The following is a 22,018-nucleotide window of genomic DNA, read 5'->3' on the forward strand; positions in this document are numbered from 1 at the left end:
TTAAGAATAGTTTAAATAATGATTGGAAAGAGAATATTTATTTACCTCAATTTTCCTAAAACCTGAAATAGTAATTAACAAAAGATATGAAATAATTAGAAAATATTTACATATCTAAAAGTTGGGTAAGAAACTGGAAATCAATTTGTTACCAAATAAAATCTATTTTTCTTGACTCTAATTACTTACCTGTCCCTCATCTAGTGACCATTTTCTCACTAGTTTCTTAAACCTAGGACTCAGACAATGCACACGCGCGCGTGTGTGTGTGTAGGCTGCCCCACACCAACATGCAATTCTCAGACACCAAGAACCATGGACAAAAACCAAATATAAATCAGAAATATATTTTGGTCATGTGAATTTGTGTGTGTGTGTGTGTGTGTGTGTGTGTGTGTGTGTGTTCTTATAAATTACAGTATCACACCCAATGTAAAGTTGTTTTGGTTTTGGTTTCAATCATGTATTTGAGACTTTTTTTTTTACTTTATATTTCATTGTTTTATGTTTTCCTGTGTTGTCTTCCCACTGAGATTTCAATTTTCTCCCTTTCTTCTCCTTCACCACCTTCTTCTTCTTCTTCTTCTTCTTCTTCTTCTTCTTCTTCTTCTTCTTCTTTTATCTCAGCCTATGCTAAATTTAGGCAGTATTCACTCTAAATGTGTTGAATATTCCCCATTTCTTATGTGTCATATACCTATGTTTGAATGTAAGTCCACTGAAGCTAGAACCTATGGTTTCGGTGTTTAATAGCATTTCCTGAGTCCTGGGGGAACTTGGTAAGTGTTAAAAATTAACAATCTTATATACTGCAAAAATTAGTCTGGCTGCACGTCACTGAGAACAGACCTTTCTTAGCTTTCCACTCCATTCCCAATAGTCAAGTAGAACCATTATTCAGCCAAGAACAACATGCTGGAAATAGATTAAAGTAACAAAGCTTATGTAAACAGGGGAGCGTTATTCCATATATCTAAATCGCTGACCATAGATCCACTACTCATAAAGAATCTGTTAGGTGACATGTTTCTAGTAAAGTGGGATCTTCTAGTCAAAACGAAGCCATTATTCTAGTACATTTCATGCTCATTGAAAACAGATTTATAACATATAAAGAGTCCTTTATTAAATGGTTTTTAGTTCACTAAAAAACAGATTTACAATTCAAGAACAACCCATTGCCTAACATGTTTTCAGTTACTGAAACAGATTTACTACTCAGAAACAACCCATTATCTAACATGTTTCCAGTTCACTGAAAACAGATTTACAACTCATACATAGCCCATTATCTAACATAGTTCCAGCTCACTGAATATTGATTTAGAATTCATAAACAGCCCATTATCTGACAAATTTTCAGCTCACTGAACAGATTTGCAAATCATAAACAACCTATTATCTCCCACATTTCCAGCTCACTGAAAGTAGATTTATAGTATATAAACAATCCATTATTTCACATGTTCCAGTTCACTGAAGATTGATACAGAACTCACAGAGAACCCCAAAGAGTTAAGGTTCCATCTTGGACAGGAAATAAATAAATAAACAAATATTAAATTATACCCTATACCCTCTATTGAATAAGAAATAATCTTCTTTGATCTTGAGGTACCCTTATATCAATAGATATATCTAGAGATCCCATTTGTTATTTTCAATCTTCAAATCTATAAAAGAAAATCAGATCAATTTAATGTTATAACTGCATTTTTGTGTATTGTTAAACATAACTTGTTAATTTATGAAAATTTAGCATATGAAAGAAATAAAATGATCATTTTATGCTTGTGTTTATTTTTATAACCTTAATTTATTTCTAAAGATTTTTTAAAACAGATAAACTTCCACAAAATATGTTTACTGGGCAGTTAATTTAATTTTATGTTAACAATGTGAAAATACTTTTTACTCCATAGTATCCAGAAGTCACATCTTTCTTTTAAGCCTTTTATTCCAGTTTATCATTACTATGTCATACAATGTTAACCAACTCAAACCTGTGAAATCACAATGAAAAATGTTTCCTTTAAAATACTGTGAGCTTAAATTTAAAATACTAAATGCCATGTGACTTTAAACATATATTAACTTATGAATGTAGTATGTTACTTTTTAAACATTTTATTATGGAAATTTTAAAATAAGCACAAAACTGAAAAGTCCAGTTAACCCAATAGACCCATTGACTTGTTTCAGCTAGAATGAGCATATGGCCAATTTTGCTTCATCTTTTCAACATCCTCCTCCCCCAACACACACACACACACACACACACACACACACACACACACAATACCATTGTATTACTTTAAAATAAAATCCAGATAGCATATTATTTTATAATTAAATATTTTAGCACATACCAGTAAGAGATACTTTTGTTTTTAACAAAATCACAATAATATACTAAATTTAAAATAGTCCCTTAATATCTAGCATTTTATATAAGGCTTACTTCTTACTTCGTATATTTTTTATAATTGGTTTGTCTATATCATGAGCCAGACATTACATATATTTATTATATATATATATATATATATATATATATATATATATACACACACACACACACACACATATATATACATATATATATATAATGTATATTTAATTTCATATACATAATTTATTGTATCTATTTTAAATACTATCCTAGAGTTTACTCACATTTTTTGGGTAGGAGAATGATTCAATGTATTATCTAAAATATTACATAAAAGGGGGTGCCTGGCTGGGTCAGTCGGTTAAGCGTCCAACTTCACAGGTCATGATGTCAGAGTCGTGGGTTTGAGCCCCACATTGGCCTCTGTGCTGAAAGCTCAGAGCCTGGAGCCTGCTTCAGATTCTATGTCTCCCTCTCTCTCTGCCCCTCCCCTGCTCATCTGTCTCTCTCTCAAAAATAAATATGAAAAAAATAAAATATATTATTACATAAAATAATAATATGATTGTAGTACATTTAAGGCAGGTATAATTACCCCCTTCCTTCTTCTCATAAATTAATGCCTTTATTTTCATGACTACCATTTCCATTAAATAAGGAAACAAAGACTTATTGTATGTCCTTCATGAAACATACAACATTCAGGATGGAGAAGCCCTTGATAAATATCTGTTGAGTTAACAAATGGACAAAATTACATTCTAAGTAACAGAAAATTTTTCTAAAATTTAGTCTGTCCTTTGATGTAAAATAATGAGGAAATCAGTAAGTTTCTGGACCCCTCTCACTGTCACTTCATCAATAGAGCAATTATAAAGATTTTCTCTATGGAAAATCATGTTTCCAATGTTGGGGGGAAAAAAACTTTCCTTGTACCCTTTTAGGTTTTGTGGCTGGGCTGACAACAAAAATGACAGAACCAGAAAAAGGCAGAACCAGAAAATACCTCAAATAGCCAAAGCAATCTTGAAAAAAAAAACCATCACAATCCGAGACTTGAAGCTATACTACAAAGCTGTAGTCATCATGACAGTATGGTATTGGCACAAAAACAGACACTCAGATCAATAGAACAGCATAGAGAACCCAGAAATGGACCCACAAACATATGCCCCACTAATCTTTGACAAAGCAGGAAAGAATATCCAATGTAATAAAGACAGTCTCTCCAAGACATGCTGGGAACACTGGACACCGACACATAAAGAATGAACCTGGACCACTTTCTTACACCATTCACAAAAATAAACTAAAAATGGATGAAAGACCTAAATGTCAGACAGGAAGACATCAAAATCCTTGAGGAGAAAGTAGGCAAAAACCTCTTTGATCTTGGCTGCAGCAACATCTTACTTAACATGTCTCCAGAGGCAAGGGAAACAAAAGCAAAAATGAACTATTGGGAACTCATCAAAATAAAAAGCTTCTGCACAACAAAAGAAACAATCAGCAAAACTAAAAGGCAACTGACAGAATGGGAGAAGATATTTGCAAACAACATATCAGATAAAAGGTTAGTATCCAAAATCTGTAAAGAACTTATCAAACTTAACACCCAAAAAACAATTCAGTGAAGAAATGGGCAAAAGACATGAATAGACACTTCTCCAAAGAAGACATCCAGATGGCCAACCGACACATGAAAAAATGCTCAATATCACTCATCATCATGGAAATACAAATCAAAACCACAATGAGATACCACCTTACACCTTTCAGAATGGCTCACATTAACAACTCAGGCAACAACAGACGTTGGCGAGGATGCGGAGAAAGAGAATCTCTTTTGCATTGTTGGTGGGAGTGCAAGCTGGTGCAGCCACTCTGGAAAACAGTATGGAGGTTTCTCAAAAAATTAAAAAGAGAACTACCCTATTACCCAGCAATTGCACTACTAGGTATTTATCCAACGGATACAGGTGTGCTGTTTAGAGGGACATATGCACCCCCATATTTATGACAGCACTATCCACAATAGCCAAAGTATGGAAAGAGACCAAATGTCCATCAATGGATGAATGGATAAAGAAGATGTGGTATATATATATATACAATGGTGTATTACTCGGCAATCAAAAGGAATGAAATCTTGCCATTTGCAACCATGTGGATGGAACTAGAGGGTATTATGCTAAGTGAAGTTAGAGAAAGACAAATATCATATGACTTCACTCATATGAGGACTTTAAGAGACAAAACAGATGAACATAAGGGAAGGGAAGCAAAAATAATATAAAAACAGGAAGGGGGACAAAACATAAGAGACTCTTAAATATGGAGAACAAACAGGGTTACTGGAGGGGTTGTGGGAGGGGAATGGGCTAAATGGGTAAGGGGCATGAATGAATCTACTCCTGAAATCATTGTTGCACTATAACTAATTTGGATGTAAATTTAAAAAATAATAATAATAAATGACATAAAGCAGATTAACAGGAGAAAAATAATTTAAGTATGTTTGTAGGAGAGCCCTTCAAAGCTGTGACATTCAAGGGCATACTGGGCAATTGAGGCTTTTGTGCCATCCTAAACTAAAGAATGAGATAGGGGCCTGTGATTTCAATGATGAGGAAGATAATTTACAGGATGAAAAAAAAGAGCAGATGTTTCATAACGAGATGTTTGTCCTGCCGTATAGATTGGTCTTTCAGATAAAACTTTTCTCTACGAGGTGCCTGAGTGGCTCAGTCAGTTGAGCATCCACCTCTTGATTTCAGCTCAGATCATGATCCTGGGGTTGTGAGATCACTCCCCACATTGGTGGAGCCTGCTTAAGAATCTCTCTCTCTCTCTCTCTCTCTCTCTCTCTCTCTCAATCTCTCTCTCTCTCTCTCTCTCTCTCTCTCTCTCTCACACACACACACACACACACACTCCTCTTTCACGTTCTGTCTCTAAAATATAAATAAAATAAAATAAAATAAATAAAATGTTAAAAATTATCTCTAATAATTGCTTTCTATTTGGGCCAGGCTCTCATATCTAAATTCTTTTCACATGGTTAAGGGAGAGGTAATTTTTTTCTTAAGTTTGCTGGGTCTTGATTGCCTTTTGCTCAAAATAATCCCCATTGCCAAAGTGACACATTTTGGGGAGGCTTGTTCTGAACCTTTTTCACTACCAACTTGTCCACTCCCCTATGTGATGGAATATCATATATATAAATATATACCAATATCATGGAATAATTTCCTTATGTGAAATTAAAATAAAAAAGTAAAATATTCTATATTCTTATAGTTTTTAAAATGCATAATATTTCTTACCAAAATATGTATATGGTGCTTTCTGTGAAAACACCATATGGCTATATCATGTTAGTATGAATGCCTGTCAGCCCTACTACATTTCACAGGATAAAAACACTTGTCATGTATCAAAGTTCTATAAAAATTTTTAAACTTAAAATATGAGAGGACAGAAAGAAAATATGCCATTTTAATTTAACCATTTTTTGATATAGTACCTAAATTTATTCTTTGTTTCTGAATATACTATTGTCAATTTTGTTTTTAATTCATCCTAATTTAGCTGTCACAAGGACGTTCAGTCTGTAATTTTTTCCCAAAGGTAAATGCTTTGTGATTTTGCTGGTAACCTTTTTTGTTTAAGTTTGATTTTTTCCAGATTTATTGAGATATAATTAACATATAATATTGTTTAAGCTGAGGATGTACAACTTGCTTATTTGATACACTTACATATTGCAAAATAATACCATCATAGCCTCCTCTAACACCTCCATTCCATCACATAATAACCATTTTTTTTCTAATTAGGAGAACATGTAAAATCTAGTCCGTTAACAACTTTCAAGTATCTAATAATAGTATTGTTGACTATAATCACTTATTTACCTTATAAATGGAAGTTTTATAGCTTTTGACCGACATCTCTTCATTTCCTCCATCCCTTCATTTTTTAACTTTCTACATACGAAAACAAAATAAAAGTATCCAAACATTTTTTATACATTTTTTCCCATAATTATTTAAAATTATTGAAAATCCCTATGTGAAACCAGTAAGCTTTTCTTTTTTTTAATGAATCATACAGATAATCCAAGGACATTGCATACAAGCACAAACACACACACGCACACACACACACACACATACACACACAATACAAGCAGAAAAATGAAAAGTCTGGAGAATAGCAAAAGCTTCTAACAACAGCAAGAATTAGAGGAAAGGGAAGAGAGGCAGAGAGAATTTTCTTGTGTAAGAATATATTTGAATAATGTGATAATAAAAATAAATTTTAAAAGAAAATTTTGCAGTGACCTTGCCAAAAAATATTTATCTTCCTTTAGTATTTTTCTAGCATAATTCATCTTAGCAACAAGAATGTACATTGTGATTTTTCCAATCACTCTGCAAATTGTAAAGGCAGCATCCTGAAATAGTGCCAAAATGAGGTGCAATCACAATTTTGTTAGAATTAGTACATCTCTTTAAAATAAAACCAAAAATGTGAAGTTTCTACATCACAAATTATCATATATTGCCAGAAGATCTGCCAAGGTGTTTTCACATTACAGAATCTTTTGGCAGATTTCCATTTTTAACAGTAGGTCTGGGCTTTTTTGTGACAGTGACAAGAGCAATTCTAAAATCACTAAGGAGTAGGAGAAACAAAAAGCATGCGTAATTCTCTATTTGTGGTCTGACATAGATGACTCACCTTCCTAGAATTATTACAATATGACATTTATTGACCCCCCCCCCCCACATGCCAAATGAAATAAAAAACAAGTTAAACCTGTCCTTTTGGGAATTAAACTAGTGAAAAAGGAAATTTATATCTTGCCTATTCTCTTAGTTAAGATATATCAAATTCTTTTTTATTTAAAAATGTTCTTTAAATGTTTACTTAATTTTGAGAGAGAGAGACAGACCGTGAACGGGGGAAGGACAGAGAGACAGACAGACAGACAGACAGACACAGAATCCGAAACAGGCTCCAGGCTCTGAGCTGTCAGCATTGAACCCAATGCAGGGCTCTAACCCGCGAACCGTGAGATCATGACCTGAGCCAAAGTTGGACACTTAATCGACTGAACCATCCAGGCACCCCAATCACATGTTTTTTTGTAAGTCAAATACTGAAGGAAAAGAGGTAGATAATATCCCATCTCTGCCCCCTAGGAGCTTCTTTCCCCTTATTTAGGAATGACTGATCTAGAAAGGAATCACAATTTTAAACAAATTCAAGAAAAATGAAACAAGAATTGTTCCATAAGGAAAGAAGGATCGACTTGGTGGGATTGGAGTAGAAACATGATCAGGAATTACCACTTACAAGACTAAAAAATATAGAGTGGAAAAAAAAAATAAAACTAAGAAGTCATGAAGGCTTGGAAGACCTTTCTTCCCCATCAAGGTAAGAACAGATATAAAAGCAGGAGTCAGATATGGAGGTTTCTCCCTGTCTTTGTAAACTGATGAAGCTACTTGCATCATAAAGCTTTAAAGCTTTCTTCTTTTAGTCATGATATTTTAGTGTTAATATATTTATCAAAAGCAGAAGAGTATGTACATTTTAGAGGTACAAATTGAAATATTTACTGATGATATGATTATGGATTTGCTCTTGGATTTGCTTCGGGATAATCTAGTGGTATGTTGAGCTTGGGAAAATGGGAAGTTTTATAGATGAAACAAAATTGGCCATATGTGGATACTAGTTCAAATTAATAGATGGTCTTTGTGGGTTCACCAGACAACTCTCTTTACTTTTGTGTTTACTTGAAAATTTCCATAGGAACAATTAAAAATGTGACATATTCATATGATAATATGTATTTGAAGAATGTACAGTCTTTACTATTTTTTGATATTGTTCTTTCCAGCTCTGAGTCTGAATTCCCTAAGTGTGAGAGCTTTATCTTTTAGCATTCATTATAATGAACTTCAGAAGAAAAACAAAAACCTTCATAAATACAAAATTGAATGAAAGTGATTAGATGAAGTATTTGAATAGATAAATTACTAAGGATAACAAGCCTTTTGTGTTTTCCCTACTTAGATAAATTTAGGGTTGTAAGAGGTCCATTACAACTATGTCAAAGACTAAATGATAGAAACCATCCTCCTCCAATGTTAGGAAAGTGATTTATTTTATACACAGTTTATAGAAAGTAAATATAATGCCCGAAATAGGAAGATCCCATCAAAAGATCCAGTAGTTATATGAAGATAAGATGATTGCTGGCAACATTAGTGAAGTAGTTTCATTGTACAAAAGACACAGATTTACTATGGACATTTAAAAAATCTGGCTTGAGGTGTTTTGAGATGTTGTATCCCTGACAATTATAAGAACCTAGAAAATTATTCAATTAAGGTAATTCATTTACCAGGGGCGCCTGGGTGGCTCAGTCGGTTAAGCGGTCGACTTCGGCTCAGGTCATGATCTCTAGGTCTGTGAGTTCGAGCCCCGCGTCGGGCTCTGTGCTGACAGCTCAGAGCCTGGAGCCTGTTTCAGATTCTGTGTCTCCCTCTCTCTGACCCTTCCCTGTTCATGCTCTGTCTCTCTCTGTCTCAAAAATAAATAAACGTTAAAAAAAATTTTTTAAAAGGTAATTCATTTACCAGAAATATAGAAGATACAACAGATGATTATCACCAAGCTTAATAAATATAGAATTTTCAAACCACTATATTTTTAAACCATTTAAAAAATAACCTAACCTTATTTCATTGATGAATTAAGAAATTCTTGGGGTGCCTGGGTGGCACAGTCGTTTAAGCGTCTGACTTTTGGTTTCTGCTCAGGTCATGATATCATGGTTTCATGGGTTCGAGCCCTGCATCAGGCTCACAGTGTGAAGTCTGCTTGGGATACTGTTTCTTCTCTCTCTCTGCCCCTCCCCCACTCATGTTGTCTCTGTGTCTCTCAAAATAAATAAATAAACCTAAAAAAAAGTTCTTAATTGTTTCCTTAAATATAAGATCAATCATTTATTGAGCATCTACATTTTGAGCATAATTCAAGACAGGCTGAAAATATACAGAGATATGAGATACCTTATGTATGTAATCTAATTGTATTTAAGCACCCATAAAAATTTCTTTTGTGTCATCAGGGGACAACTCTGCCCATTTAGGAAGCACTGGGTAGAATTTCTTTAATGATATCATTTAACAGTAACGATTCTACTTATTGATGTGTGGGGAAAAAAACAATGCCCTGGCAGTAGTATTTCACATGACAATCTAGTACAAGTTGTGTGAACAACACAGAGCAGATGTTTCTTTATGATAGTAAAAGACCCTTTGCAATACGTTTCAGATGTCAAACCCATTTTTGCTTAGCGTTCCTTCTTGTCTCTTATGAGTAAGCATAATTTCTCTTAAACATATGGCCCAAAATGAAGCAAGTCTGGGAAATCCCATTTATAACGTCAGTCTATGTTATTGGGGGGAAAAATCTTATGAATTAGTAATAAAAACCATCTGTTCTCACTTAGAGGAAAATTCTTCACACTGATGAAGTGAGACTAATATTCAGCATTTTAAAGAAGTATACAGAAAAATATAATGGAACAGTTTCTTTTTTAACAAGATGTCGAATTCATTTATTAAAATTGTCTAATCTTCAAGGTTTACGTGTTAGCAGTCTTTAAATATCTGATAAAGAGCAAGGCCTACATTCCTTTACATACATATTAATTATCATAAAATATATTAAATATCAAGATATTTATTTTCAGAAATTATCTTCTTTAATGTTATAATTTGTTTAAAATAATATATTTTTAATCACAGTTGTTGCTTTTGCTTGTTTTTTTTCCTCAATCTTTTTAATCTGCTTATAATGGTAATATAGGTTCATTGAAGAAAAGTTTCATAATGCAAATAAGTATAGTGAAGAAAATTAAAACCACTCATAATCTAATCACGTAGATATACCTACCTGTAACATTTTGGTTTATTTCTTTTAAGCATTATTTTGAAATTTCACTTTTATTTTTATCAATGTTTTTTGTGTTAATAGTTTTAAAATCAAATATTTCTATAAATTCTATAAAATAACAATCAACTGTTCATTGTTTCACAGTCTCATTACCATTTCCCAAACACAGTTAATTGAAACTCCTTTAGCTATTTCTTGTTACTTTTCTTGGTCCTCCCCATATGTATACATATATACACACTATATTCATATATGTACATGCATATGTATGTATATATGTGTGTATATAAAAAACATGTAATACTTCTTATAATTCAATTTCATATATTATTTCTCACTTCCATACATGAACAAAAAGAACAAGGATTTCATACATAGTCTGTAGACTTCCCAGCCTAATACATATTTCCTATCCCACCCTTCCATTATGGATATATTACAATTGTATTTAATTTCATCATTACTCTTTATATTATAATTATTACCATATAAATTTAATGATGGTTAAACCCAGTAATATATTATGGTTATCTTTTCTTATAGAACTTCCTAGTCTCCATGGATTTAGTAATTTTCACTTTTTTCTCTCCTTTGCTTATGGTATCCATCATTATTGCACTATATTATTCTCTTAACAGATATGTTTATGTCCTCTCTCTAGCTTCCCCCAAAATATTCAAGGAAGTAAACTTTTGCAACTTCACATTTCTGCATACTGCCTACTTTCTATCTTTGCTTTATTATGTTATAGTCTAGGAGATATCCTCAAATTTATCTTCCAACTTTTTTATTGATTTGTAAGTTTTTTGTTACCATATTAAAAATTTTCTAAGCTATTATGGGATATTCCTTAGTATTTTGTTTTATAATTATATATTCTTTTCTTGTATGCTCTGTTTTCTCCATCTTCCTTTTTAATGTATTATTCTTTTTGTCTGGGCCTTTTATGTTGGAACTCTTCTTCAAATGCATGGTGTTACTTACCTGTCCATTGATGGTCATAGTGGGATAGCTCTGCTCTGGATGCTGGCTTTTCCTTAATTCCCCTATTCTTTTGGGGTATTCACCCTTAACTTTGGTGTTTAAAAATTCGGGTTTTCTGTGGGTCAGCTTCTCCACAGTATACCCCTCATTTTCTGTCACCATATGTAAAGGCTTCTTCTTCTTGTTTTTGTCCCTGCCATTTAAATCCAAACAATATTTTACAGCATCAGAATGCAAACAAATTGTTTTCTTAGACATTCAACAATGTGTGTGGATTGCTGAGAACTTCACCAGAAAGCAGCAAGGGAGAAGTACAGGTTGCTCAAATGGCTGCATGTCATATTGCTCCACATTACATATAAAAATATACTATAACATACATGAAAGCCTATTTTGTGCCATATGTTCATTTATTTGTTCATTCACTCATTTGTTGGGACCCCACTGTCTATGTGCCCTAGACAGTGAATACGAAAGGAGACCCATGTACATGCACTCCAGCTACCCACGTCTAGGACCACCCCTACCTACTCTGGACATGCTCCTTCTTCTGGCTCGCTTCCTGGTCAGTAGACCTATTCTTGAGCATCTTTTCTTTGTGCCGTAATCTGGGGTTCCACCATCTGCTCCTTGGATCAAATGTTTGGCTCTTGTGCTCAGATCCTGTTGGGATATATCTTTATCTGCAGAGCAGGCTGAAAAGTTCCCTCTCCTACCATGAAAAGATGATTGGCAGCGTGAAGTATATGTGCAGAAGTTTAGAGAAGGACAAGCCCCATAGGTTGGCTGCATAACAAAGGCTTCCAAGTGAGGCACAATTTGATGGTGACATTTGCCAGTTCTCAAGTCCTTCCTCCTCTCATCCTCAGGTATTTTTTTCTTTTTTTCCATATAATTTATTGTCAAATTGGCTAACATACAGTGTATACAGTGTGATCTTGGTTTTAGGGGTAGATTCCTGTGATTCATTGTTTACATACAACACCCAGTGCTCATCCCAATAAGTGCACTACTCAATGCCCATTACCCATCCCCTACCCCCATCAACCCTCAGTTTGTTCTCTGTGTTTAAGAGTCTCTTATGGTTTGCCTCCCTCCATCTCTGTAACTATTTTTTCCCCTTCTCATTCCCCATGGTCTTCTGTTTCTCAAGTTCCACATATGAGTGAAAACATCTGATATGTGTCTTTCTCTTACTGCCTTATTTTATCTCAGACTTTCAACTGATGCACCTGGGTGGTTCAGTTGGTTAAGTGTCCGACTCCTGATTTCAGCTCAGGTCATGATCTCATGGTCTTGAGATCAAGCCCGCATCAGGCTCCACACTGAGCTTGAGACCTGCTTGGGATTCTCTCTTTCCTTTTTTCTTGGCTCCTCCCCAGCTTGAGCACGTTTGCACTCTCTCTCAAAATAATTAAATAAACATTTTTTAAAAAATCAGACTTTCAGCCAACCTTCTGTTTTTCAGACCCATCCAACCCTGTCATCAGTCATACCTGCCACCTCTAATTCCTGGGCTCTTCCAGAATTATGCAGTGGCAAAAAATTATAGATACTTAGCATTCATCTTCTCAAGTCTGAAGAGTTATTTATTACTAGAATGTCAGAATTCCAACTTCAAATGTTGTTGACATCTCTGCTATAATTCCATTTTTAAAATGTGTGTGTTTTTACATCTTGACTTTCATTAATGTAGAGTTTTGGAAGGGTGTGATGATAAATATTGTAGTCATATTTAACTGGAAAACTTTTCAGATTTTTGTTTCTGCTTATTCATTTACAACTAACATACTACTAGCTCTATATTTCCAAGTTTATACTAACATGATACATGCACATATTTAGCCATTTATGCTTATGCATAAAGTATCAATTCTATATAAAAACTCATTTTTATTTTGTTAAACATTGACTTTCATATTTATTGTGAAAATTGCTAACTAGTTCATGCTTCTATTTACAGTTACTTCAGAATTAACCAAATATTGAATGCTGACATTGCAGCACAAATTTCCAGATATTAATACAGTGCTTAATTTTAGTAGTGTAATGGCAGAATTGTCATTTATTATCGATTATATGTAACTATAATAGCAAATCATTAAAATTCAAAACTATAGCAGAGGGTTCCATTAATAAAAATAGTAGTGTATCCATGATTTATAATGGAAGTTAATGCCACACAACGCATTTCTCTATAAGTAAAATTTTAGAATCAATTATCTTAATGTTTATTTTTGAAAGAAAGAGAGAGAAAGAGAGAGAGAGAGAGAGAGAGAGAGAGAGAGAGACAAAGGGAAAGGGAGACAGAATTTGAAGCAGGCTCCAGGCTCTGTGCTGTCAGCACAGAGCCCACTATGGGCCTGGAACCTACGGACTATGAGATCATGACCTGAGCCAAAGTCGGTCACTCAACTGACTGAACCAGCTAGACACCCCTAGAATCAATTATTTTAAATGGCACTTACACATCTTCACATACATAAATTTACTCATCAGTAGTTCAGTGTTGAAAGTGGTATTTATGTTCTTTATGTCAATTGTAATTTCAATTTTATTTTGCCTTATTGGATTTCCTATAATCTCTCCTTTTCCCAAATATTTTCCTTTATATCTTAGTCCCTTGATTTTTATTAGCTTCCTCCTCCTCCTCCTCCTCCCCCTCCTCTTCCTTCTTCTTCTTCTTCTTCTTCTTCTTCTTCTTCTTCTTCTTCTTGCCTTTCTGCTCCTCCTTCATAATGCCTTTTAAATTTAATTCATTTGTACCTTCTATAAACTTTAGATATCAGGTAATTTTCTAATATGTTCTCCTGTTAGTACCTATACTCAGAAGCATATTATTTCCTAAGCCTTCAGATGAAATTCATTTTCCCTTTTTCTGAAGGTATTATAATTAATATAATGTTTTCTATTTCTATTTTCAATTGTTTTTCTGTGTGTGTGTGTGTGTGTGTGTGTGTGTATGTAGTTTTTTGTTGTTGGGTTTTTTTTTCTACACCAAATGTGGGGCTTGACCCTGAAATCAAGAGTCTACTTGACTGACTCTACTTGAGCTCTACTGACTGAGCCAGCCAGGAATCCCTTTCAATTGTTTTTCTCCTTTAGAAGGCAAACTTACTGTTAGATAATAATCAGCTTGTATGTTTTACCTTTGATTCTACTCAGATGACCTTCTTAAACCTTCAACTCAAAGGCAGAATGATACATGTCTCCTAACCTGATTTTCATTGTCTACCAGTGTTCCATCTACATGTTCTAGATAATGTGGTATTTTCTTCTGATCAAAATACCTGCATCTATGACATCTTAGCTTTGTGGAATATATCAAATACTACAGTCCTCTTCTTTCATCCTTCCCTCCACCACATTTGCCATTTGGGGAACTGCATCGCCACAGGTAAAATGACTTCTGCCAGCTTTCATTTCCTAGCTGTACTGCCATATTGTTCAGTTGCTTCCTGGAATAGTTGAAGAAAAATAAATATTAAAGACCATAGTTAGGGAAAGCAAATTAAGATACTCTTAAAGAAGTAACATTTATACAGTAATATATGATCACTTGGTTTGCTTTCGTATGGACCTACTGTTTCTGAACTATGGAATAGATAATGAGGTTGTAAAAACAATACACATTAACTTCTACTTTGATATATTTATTTTCCCTGCCTAAACATTCCTGTTACTACATATGTTTCTTAGTTCGAACCCGTTGGCCTTGTAATTACAGGATTTCTCTCCTTAATGTTGGGAGCAAGGTTTCCAACATTACTAGAATTTAGTGGTGGTGCAAATTTTTAACTTGTATTTCTTCCGAGTTTTTTCCAAGCCATTTCAGTGGGAGATGCTGAATCAGAGATTTACCTCAGGTACCATTTAAATCAAGTTCCCCAATCTTCTATGTACCTTCAGTCAAATGGTACAGTCCCTTTCCATGATATCCGTAGTCCTGGTTAGACCTATGGAATATATTCTTTTAATGAAATGCTCTAGTTTTATTGCCTCTAAATTTTAATGCTATGAGGCTGGTCTTTAAAATTATTTACCTAAACTCTTTCTCTCTTAGTGTCAGATGAATTGCCTTTACCTCTTCTTCTGAAGTTTCTGATAAATCTCTGCCTTTTATATTAGAAAACATAGAAAATGCATAGTATCCAGAAATTTAAAAAAAAAAGGATTTCGTTTGCCAATAGAATAGCATGTTGAGAATTAATATCTGCCCCAAGGAAAATGGCTTCTCCTATAAAGTTATTTTTTTTAATATAATATATCTCTCTTTATGAGAACAGAACAAGAATCTAAAAGTACATGTTTCTCAAAAGAGAGTAACATTAAAGGAGTAGTTTATTTACAAATGCAAAACAAAAATGGGCTTCACTTACAAAAACTTCATGAAAATCTATGGAATATGTTGAATGATCTGTCCTGATGTTTGTTTATTTTTCTACCAAAATATTGTATAAACACGTTAACACAAATATACTTCTACTTTTGCTGCCAAGGTCTTACCCATCCAGATGATAGTCCATTGGCTTAAAGGAATAAAAGAAATGTAATGCTGAATGTCACCTAAGCACATATAGCTTTTGTAACTTTCTTTCTTGATGAGCCCTAAATCTTATGGTTTAGTAGACCCAGAGGATCTGGAGAAGAGGATCCAATATGATTCTGATACTAGTATAGCAAGCATTCAACCTACTGTTTTTTTTAAATAATTTTTTTAACATTTATTGATTTTTGAGAGACATGGAGAGAAAGAGCATGAACAGGAGAGGAGCAGAGAGAGGGAGACACAGAATCCAAAGAAGGCTGCAGGCTCTGAGCTGTCAGCATAGAGCCCTACGTGGGGCTCAAACCCACGAACAACAAAATCATGACCTGAGCCAAAGTCGGATGCTTAACTGACTGAGCCATCCAGGCACCCCTAAAACTATTTGGTTTTAAGCCAAATATTATGACATTAATATGTATCATACCACAAAAAAAATCAAAGAAGCAAATTTCTCTTGCAGTGGACTCTTATTCTTCAACAAAGATCAAATTCCTGAGCTCCTGAAAGAAAGAAATTACATTGTCTGAATCTCACAACCTTAGAATTTGCCCCAGCTGTTCCATTAGTAGCATGAAGACTGGAGAGAATGTGAGGTTCAAGAAACTTCAATATTTCTTTCCTTGAAAGTGGTATTGGTGGGATATAATTGATGCTACCCACATAAAAGATATTAGCGCTAAGGGTAAAGAATGGGGCGAAGGCTGCATTTCAGAGATTTGGAGAATAAAATTGACAGGAGTTGATAATCATTTGAATGTGGCAAGTGAAGAGAGGGAGGAGATGTTTGTATGTAACTCTGGTTTCTACCTTGAATTAGTGGGGAAGTCACAATTGATATAGGGAATACCAGATGAAGAACAAGCTTTGAGAACATTATCTTGACTTCAGTGTTGGATTTGTTCAATTTAATGGGCCTAGAATTATCTATGCTGAAAATATTTAAGTGACAGTTCAAAGTTTGGCCAGCATTTAGAAAGTGTGTTGAAGGTCACAGTTCTAGAGATATTTTCTGATCAGTTCTACCTCTAAAATATATCTTGGGTCAGTCCATTTTTCCCCATCCCCATTGCCAGTGTCCTTGTCTTGCTCACCATCGCAATTGCCATTCTGGTTACAACTGTAGACAGTCTCCAACTTCTGTCCATAACTCTGTAAATTGTGTTCCATAGAACCTCCAGAGTAATATGCTTTAAGAATAGGATTGTTTCACTTCTCTGCTTAAAAGCACTAGATTGCATTAAATCAAAATTCACACTTTTTGCTATATCTTTAAAGACCTTGCAAAATCTGTTCCATGGGATTTAAGATCGTTCCTGTGTGATTCTTGAGACTTAAGTCTAACTGGTCTTTTAGTTCTTCAAGTTTTCTACCTTAGATTTGTCATGTACGATTTCCTCTGCCTGGGAGGATCTTTTCCTACCCCACCCTGTTTTCCCTTGTCAATATTTTTCTTATCCTTCATTTCTCTGTTTAAACATTACTTCTAGAGAATGGTCTGAACAACCCAGTTCCTCACATTCTTCACCAATATGCCACAACTCAGCACCATAACTGTTTTCTTGACACTTGGCACAATGTGTAATTTTTTTAAAATTTATTTTCTGATTTGGATATAACTTGTCCACTAGACTATGTGGTTGATGAGAGCAGGGACCACAGCTGATTTGTGCCCAGCAGACATATAGACTGAATTCCCATACTCCCCTGTTGCCCAAGTCTGTTCTGTTTTGTGCCTGCTGACCTGACATGATTGTTAACAACACCTTCTGACACTCTCATAAGTGTCTTAGTTTGGATGATAAATTACGTGCCAGCTCATCAGGTATACTAGACAATAAATATTTGCTGCATAAATGAACAAATGGAGGCTCTAATATATATGTTAAAAAATGTATGGAAAAAAGAGGAGAATTTGAAGTGCAGCCCTATGGCTCACTGACAGTATAAGATATAAAGAGTATGAAAAGTTCTAGTGGAAACTGAATGTTTGTGTGTATATGTGAGTGTTTTTGCGTGCGTGTAGTGTGTGTATTAGCTCTTTATGAATTCATGAAACCTGTAGATGGAATCGTCCATAGAGATACCTAAAATTACAGTCTCTCAAAATGTTTTTTAAAATTTGTTTAGTTTACCATTGGCAACTAAACATTATATCTTATTTATTTTTTTTTTTTACTGGTATAAAGATTTCTTTGTGTCTAACTTTTCTTCTCTTGAAACTAAGGTCTATTACTGCTGTTCTGATAGTTGGTAGATAGTAGTTGGAAATGGAAAGGAACCATATCCCTATAATCTTCTATTTTACTGAAATCTGTAATCAAAATAGTATTTATCTTAATTAATGGGCCCATTCTTTTCATTTTTAAATCATTAGAAAATTAATAGAAAAATAATAACTGAAATTTAATAAATGTCATTTAAGCTTTTTCTTCATAATTATTTCTTTAAATACTGATTTTTAAGGATCTAAAACTTCAGTCAGAATATTTAGATATTTAATATATAAGAGATAACATCTGGAATTTATTTTAAATATTTTTCTTTTAAATATATATCTTTTGCTATATTTTGACATTGAGAACTGCTATTACTTTATATTATTTTGAAATTATTCAGTTATTCACTCAGAAAGATATTGTGTCCATTGGTCATATAAACTTATATGAATATAGTTTTGAAAAATATATTTCTCTAAAATATTTAGCATATTTAGACATTTAGATTTTAGAACCTTTTTAAAGAAAGCACTTACAGGCAGAATTTTAAAAATAACTTTGCAGGCTGTTAATGAATGTAACATGTTTTGATTTATAATCTCAGAATTTTCACTTCTTTTAAATGCAAAGAAAAATTAGAAAATTATTTCAGTTAATTATAACACATTTTTCCATTAGTATTCAAAGTATCAGGTTTCATTTATCCAGAGCAGAAAACTGACTGAATACCTCTATTTATCTAGAAGATATCAAGAAATACCAAGAAAGTAGTGATTCAATGTGTATGTATTTGTGTATATTTGTATATTGACAGATACATATGTATGTGTAGGTATGTCTGTATACCTCAAACACACACACACACACACATACACATATGCATACATCTTTCACATCCATCCATGCATCATGCACATGTCTTTCGCACACATTTATACATACACATATTGTGTGTGTGTGTGTGCATGTGTGTGTTTGCTCATGCACATTTACATATATGTGTGTATATATATCCAGGAATAGTGTTGAAAATTTTAATTTTATTTCAAACAAAAACAACATAGAAAATTAAGCAAAGTAAATTATAAAATACAAATAGTTACTTTGTGTTTCACATTAAAAATAATGAAGTTTATGTTTTGTTAATATTAAAAAATACTATCTCTGTATGTGAATAGTATTTATTGATGAATAGGGCCTGGAAGAGAGGAGATAGATGGGTATAAAAAAGTACATGGGCTTTGGCAACAACAGATCTGACTCTGAATCTAGGTTTTGCCACTTGTGTACTCTCAAAAAAGTTATTTGCCTCTCTGCCCTCAGTTTCTCCATCTGCTAAACTAAAATTATGTATTTACGTGATGTACCAACAGAAACACATTGTTAAACAATGAAAAATGTGATTTCCATACTCAGCTTTTAAGCATGTGGGTGTCAGATTCATCCTTCATGTTCTTAAAGGATGTTCACAGACCCAAGTGCTTTCAGAGTAGGAATGATTATTGGCATGGTCTCAAAATCTTGTCCTGTGGGAACTCTCAAGATTTATCCTGGGAAATGAAACAATGCATAACTCCATTTTACAACCGTGAGATCATGACCTGAGCTGAAATCAAGAGTTTAATGTTTAGCTGACTGAGCCACCCAGGTGCCCTTCACATCTTCTTTATCCATTCATCTGTTGATGGACACTTGGTCTGTTTCCAAATCTTGACTATTGTAAATAATGCTGCAATAAACTGAGGAATGCTTTTAAAAAGAGAGAGAGAGAGAAAAAAAAATAACACATGAAAGCTAGCTTTAAATATAAAGAGCTGACATTTTCTCTGTTAGTCTGTTTGGTAGGTGGAATTATGAATCTTGAACACCATATAAAGTAAGTAGGTATGATTATATTGCAAGTATCACCCAGGTAGAGAAGAGATATGACCATGCTTCCATTCCTTCCTGGAGATTTCTGTTAGGGGATTCTTGATAGCTATGGGCTTGAAGGAAAGATCAAGTTCAGTTCTGTGGGAATTTTTGGAACAAACAACTATGACTTCTGGATTTGGAGTGATTTTTTGTGCTGGGGGCGGGGTCATGAATTAATGTTAAACAGTTTTTAAACATTCACCAAAAATGCATTTCCTGGATTGAATCTGATATGAGAAGAATGAATTTATGCCTCCATCACAGATTTTTCAATTATTTATTTTTGCATCTCCAAGAGACAGATATAATTTCCAATTTTGCAGGTTAGTAACTAAGTTCTTTCGTTGTTATTTTGTTTTCATTTTCATAAGTTTATTTCATAAATTTAAATCTGCAATCCAGCTGGACTTGGAGAGGAGTAAGGAAAATATGGAACCCATAGAACTGCATCAAGAACACAAAAATTATAGGATATTTCAAGTAGATGGGGGTGAAGAGGTGCTCTCCTGAGCTACAGAAGGAAAGGTCTGGTAGGTAAGATAAAACACAAGTCAAATTTATTAGATTTGTCCACAGTCAGCAATGGTGATCTTCTTCGTGGTCTTGACATTCCTGGACCCAAAGCATTCCATGGCTTCCACAATATTCATGCCTCTTTCACCTTACCAAAGACCACATGTTTTTCATCCAATCACTTAATCTTGGCAGTGCAGATGAAAAACTGGGAACCATTTGTTTTGGGTCCAAAATTTGCTATGGACAAGATGCCAGGATCCATCTGTTTCAAGATGAAATTCTTACCAAATTTCTCCTCATAGATGGACTTGCCACCAGTGCCATTATGGCATGTGAAGTCACTCTGGCACATAATTGCAGAATAATCCTGTAAAAGCAGGGATCTTTATAACCAAATCCTTTCTCCCTACTGCTCAGAGCACAAAAGTTCTTGCTATCTTTGGAACTTTGTCAGCAAACAGCTGGAAAGAGACACGGCCCAAGGGCTCGCTGTCCACAGAGATACTGAAAAACATGGTGGAGGTGACTATGGTGGGGTGGTGGGTGTAGCACCCAAGCGGCAGTGTCTGCAAGGCCTATACTAAGTTCTGTATCAAGTCATATATCTCAAGATTACAACTAGAACTTGAAAGCAAATTGTCTCCATGTCTCTAAGCTTATGCACAATTATTAAATCCAAGTATGGATTTATAGGGAGCCAGTGTATGTGAGTGTATGCTTTTCTCCAGAAGTAATATTCAGTCCTGCTGAATCCAATAATCTGGTCCTATGATTAGACATAGGCAAATGAAATAGAAAGTAGAGAGAAAGATTTCTAGGTTGCTAACAAAAGCATTCTGGAAATAATTTGCTTTGGTTTCTATTTGGTTAGAAATGAAATCAGAATTGAATTGACTTAAAGAGAAAATAGTAAGCAGATCAATAGAGAGATCACAATGATACCAAATAACGTTTTTGTTAGAAATAAATGTGCAGCAAAAGTGGAAATCCAGGAGGTAATTATGAGGAAGATTTTATGTTTAACACCTTAGATAGGAAGCAGTTCTTAAATATTTCAGTGGTTTTTTAAAACCAACGAAGTTTATAATTAGATTAGAAAACAAAGGACAAACAATGAATACTTATCTTGAGTGGCTGCTTTAGAATCTCTATAAACATTCAAACACCTAATTCATTGTGGCAAAGGACATGGGGTCATATACTAGATCAGAGCAGTTTGTACAGTGCAGCCCTGTGTTTGATCAAAATGAAATGACTAATGCTCTTATGTGGCCTTTTGAAAATAAAAAGTTAGCACAAAGCCATAATAATGGCTTTTATTTTAATAATTTTATAGTAATGATTTAATCTGCCTAATATGGGAAGATATGAGTAAAAATGACAGGACTCTTACACCTTCATATACGATCAATATCCTCTCATGGGAATGTGGGTTATTGGCCGCTTATGTAACTGAGGGTGTACATT

General features: G+C 34.0%; 1 protein-coding gene and 1 pseudogene across 3 annotated transcripts in view; one reads left to right on the forward strand and one right to left on the reverse strand.

Annotated features, from left to right (window-relative positions):
- The window catches only part of LRP1B (LDL receptor related protein 1B), a 1,899,539-nt gene that overhangs the window by 1,483,215 nt on the left and 394,306 nt on the right, over positions 1-22,018 (forward strand). The window lies entirely within an intron of this gene.
- Positions 20,596-21,066, reverse strand: LOC132673489 (peptidyl-prolyl cis-trans isomerase A pseudogene; annotated as a pseudogene).

Source organism: Panthera onca, chromosome C1, assembly GCF_046562875.1.
Source record: "Panthera onca isolate mPanOnc1 chromosome C1, mPanOnc1 haplotype 2, whole genome shotgun sequence".
Lineage (NCBI taxonomy): Eukaryota > Metazoa > Chordata > Mammalia > Carnivora > Felidae > Panthera > Panthera onca.